Here is a 4,466-nt window from a genome sequence, read left to right as displayed (position 1 = left end):
CGGACAATTGGTGTTTTATCATGATTTTTATTTATGTTCTAACAATGCTGCTTCAAGGGAAGCATCTCTCTTCGTTTATAAATCGCAATCAAACAATGTGATATACTATACTACTGAGCTGTTTTTTTTGTTTTTTGTTTTTTTTTGTTTTTTTTTCGAATACTTTATTTTATATGAAAGTAACCATCAGGTCCGAGTTGTCTGTTGCTTGGTAAGTACAGTACAGTTGTCTCAAGAGATAAAAACATTAAGACACAATGCACTTTAATTTTTTTTTAAATTGTCCTTGGGACATGCTGCTTAAGGTTCGTTTATTGCTGGTATAATTAAGAAACGAATACAACGGAGTTCGTACAATCACCCAGAACATTCTAATTTATGGTATTATTTTTTATCGCGTAGTGATTTACCGAGAGTAATGATGACTACGTAAATTCCTACATGATAATTAGGATTATATTGGTAGTCTAGAAAGCGTCATAATAATGTCGGATACATACGGCATTCATCAAGTCATAAAAAATGATTTAGGAGCAAAACTTTCTGTAAAGGGGCTTTTTCACTATTATGAATTTGCCAACAATTTGGGAACGAATGGTTCAAGGCCCAGTGAATGTCAAGGGAACGCATAGGTTCGATCGAACTTCAACCAGTTACCTTGAACGTTCACAGAACGCTCGGCGGTCGTTTTGCACATTACCAAAACTTGTTTTTTTATTCATTATGTTTATTAGATGCTTGTTCTGAAAGTTTAGCACGTTTACAAACACTTTCAAATCGTTTTTTTTCACTTATATCAATATTTTTTGCCACGAAAAAAAATAGATTTTAGAAATATGCGGGTTACTTCGATTCAAACCACTTCGTATAGGGGAGTTTTCAATTACAGTATAAGTCGCCCCGTTTACAAATCTCGATACAAGTAACTACTTATTTTTGTATATTTAGCATTTTATTTGAATGTTCGAATACAATAACATAATTAAAGTTTAAGGTCATTTATTTGACCACGGTTATTCGGTTAAAGTTTAAGGTCATTTACTTGACCATGGTTATTCGGTTAAAGTTTAAGGTCATTTACTTGACCACGGTTATTCGGTTAAAGTTTAAGGTCATTTACTTGACCACGGTTATTCGGTTAAAGTTTAAGGTCATTTACTTGACCTTGGTTATACGCAGATCTGTCATCGCTCATGTTATCATTAATAAATACTAAGTTTAAACATTAACAAAACAAACAAAAAAAAAAGGACAAAAGAAATTAAAACAAACATGTGTTACCTCTGAAACTTACTGAACGGTTTGATGGGACAGGGAGCGGAAATAACTTTAAAACTATAACAATGTACCTTATTAACTTTAAATAAAAGCTGTTTTTATGATGTACTCTTAATTGGTTCCTTGGTTAGTAAGCCAGGTTTCCTTCGATTTTCCTATCATTCGACATAATTTCAAATATGTCAAAGGTCTATCCACACATTCTGCTATTGGAGATATCAAAGATATAGCGGTTCACGAGTAACGAAGAAAGCAATCATATAAAAAATATACTATACTAATCAATGCCTAGGTAGGTCTAGTCACACCATGACCTCAATACCGTAAGGGTGTCTTCCTCGAATGCCAACAATTTTTTATGTTACCTATTCCTTGAATGCCAACAAAAAAAATAGATGTTTATATTATAACAATAGGTGTTTTTGTAACAATTAAAATGATTTTATAAGTATTTAACTGTTGAGATTAATTAGTGAAGATGGTAACATTTTATACCTTTTTTATATGGAAAACAACCGATTTTTAAAAACGTGAACGAATATAATAAAATTGAATTATTAAAAAGTAGTAAAAATACAATAAAATTTTAATATAATTTAAACTTTTATTCTAAGAAATGTATAAACTATACACAAAAATATTAAAGAAATTCAGAAATTTAACATCAATAAACATGATTTCAAACTCTGAACATTATATTGATGATTTATTTCATTCTCGATTATTCTAAAGTTTAAACTAATTAATATGAATATTTGTTTTCTACTTTTCATGCCTCATGTGGTTTTAAATTATAGTAATAAGAGTATAGTCCTTTTACTGCAAAAACGGATCTTCTACATTGTGTTGCAATTACAAATATTTTATTTAACTGAACAAAAACCTCATACTTAGTAACTATTCTAGTACTAGTATTCATACATAAAGTAGAATGATAGATTGAAATATTTTCAAGTTATTGGACTATACAAAAATAATTCAAAAGTCTTATATTGTGCTATACATATACATGTATGATTTTGTGAAGAAACTGCAAAAAGAAAAAAGAAAAAAATTAACAACTGGAATAAATATGAACTGAAATAAATCACCTGTAATTTACTTATCTCTTAATTAATGTGAATGTTTTAATAAACATGCACCTTTGTTGTGATAACCACTGACACCTATTCCTTGAACGCCAACAAAATTGTACAGGTAAATTGTCGGTAGATCAAAGGATGTTGGCATTCGAGGAATAAACCACCGTAAGATAATCAATGTCTTTTACAGTGAAAACGACACAAGATGTCAATCTAATTATTTACAAAAATATCAATAATGTCAATTAAGCAATCAACATGGGGTAGGATTAAGATGTTCTCAAACAATATCTTATACAAAAATGTAACTGAAAAATAACAAAAACCGACAAGACAATCCTGTATAATAGATAAACATGTAGTAGTTTTTACTCGGAAGTCACGTCAGTGGCTTCCAGTATTGTAAGTATAAGAATGACAAAAGGGCTTCCGGCAGATAACTTCACATGCTTTCTTCATATTAATGCGCGATTCTCTTTTAAACTTAAATATTTCACCGATATCCCAAATGAATGATATTTCAAACATTTTAAGTGTTAATTTTCAGCTAAATATCGTCGAAGTGGTAAATCGAGACGCCAAACTATTTTTTGCACTTGGCCGCATAGTAATTTCAAAGAAGATAAATAATAGCCAACACATTTTAATTGGAGTTATCTCTCTATGGGTGGTGTTGGATTTTAAATATGCCCCGTGAATGGTATAATGAAAATCATTTTATCAAGAACTTCACAATCAACATCGTCAGCTGCCTTTTTTCAAGTTTAAGGTCTCAAGAACGTAAACAAATGCAATAATCTTATTTTCACGATATTTGTGTACATCTTTGTTTTGTTTTGCTGCAGGTTGCAAGGGAAATATGGGTTCACCACAAAACATTCTCAAACCTTTGTCCATGTCATGACCGACACTCTAGCACATTGCTTAAAAAATAAACATCGGGAACCTATCTTGCAGATTGCACGCCAAGCGACTTCCGAGTTTCAGCACCTTCGGTGCTTTGATTAAAGATTGAAGGTCCTGCAATTTTATTTCCCTTGTTCACGTTTTCTTAAGAAAATAAATAACGTCTTGTTGTTTCTCTCTTTTTATAATGCTACAGTTATCAAAATGAAGTTCTATTTTGATGGATTTTATTGCATTCAATATGCATTCTTTTCATTCGTTAACGACCCGTTTTCAATGCCTATATAGGTTACAGACCACCAATTCAACCAATGAGCATTTGGAACGTACGCAAAAATAGTCCAACGCAGAAATTACCCCTGTTCCTCATAGTGCTGTGAAAAAAAGTTCTCATCTTATTTAAAAAATTTAAACAGTTTCTGAAAGGAAAAACATTTCTGTACATTTTATAGGTGCATTTTGCTTCTTGTGATGTGAAGCCTAATCTCCATAATGATTTTTAAATGTACCCCTATCTTGTGAAAACACTGGGATTTCCCATGCTATTTATAGACCCTTCACTTCCGGTGACCAGTACTGCACTGCAAGTCTGCTAACCCCACATGCCATTCTGAGGATTGTGAGCTGACATATGTAGAATCATGCTGATATATAGTCATCTGCAGGTTAAAGTTAAGGTAAAGTCCAGAGAAGCCATTGAATATTGTGAAATTAGCATAGAAGCCTATGGGAAGTGGAATTAGTGGTTTTTAGCCTATAGTAAGTTGGGATTCGTTCCGTCTTTGTTTTCGTGTTCGTTCTTCTTCATTTAAAAATTGTCCTGAATGCGCTTTACTCGTTGTATATTCGCCTAGAGCGCATTAAAACATCAACCGTTTCAACAGACAGATGACATTTCGAATTTTTTAATTCGTTAGCATTTCGTTCGCTCAATTCGTTATAGTGTCAGAGAGCCTCTATTTTCATGCAGGTTTTGTCATTTTCTTGTTATTTCGTGCTTTTTAAACTCTTACGTGTTAGAGAAAAGTACCTGTTTTAATATCTTGCCCCCAAATGCTCGCGTGATATGTTGGAAGTTAACATGACATAAAATCTGCAAAAGTAACATTTATAGTCAGAAAATATAGCCGATAAAAACTGTGCTTTTTTAATCATCTTTAATTTTACAACTACTCCGGCGAAAAGGCAATGCTAAACCTC

Source organism: Perna viridis, chromosome 7 (genome assembly GCF_037379345.1).
Source record: "Perna viridis isolate PV_CMFRI_1.1 ecotype Kerala chromosome 7, ASM3737934v1, whole genome shotgun sequence".
NCBI lineage: Eukaryota > Metazoa > Mollusca > Bivalvia > Mytilida > Mytilidae > Perna > Perna viridis.
The sequence above is the reverse complement of the archived record's forward strand: the minus strand, read 5'-3'. Positions refer to the sequence as shown.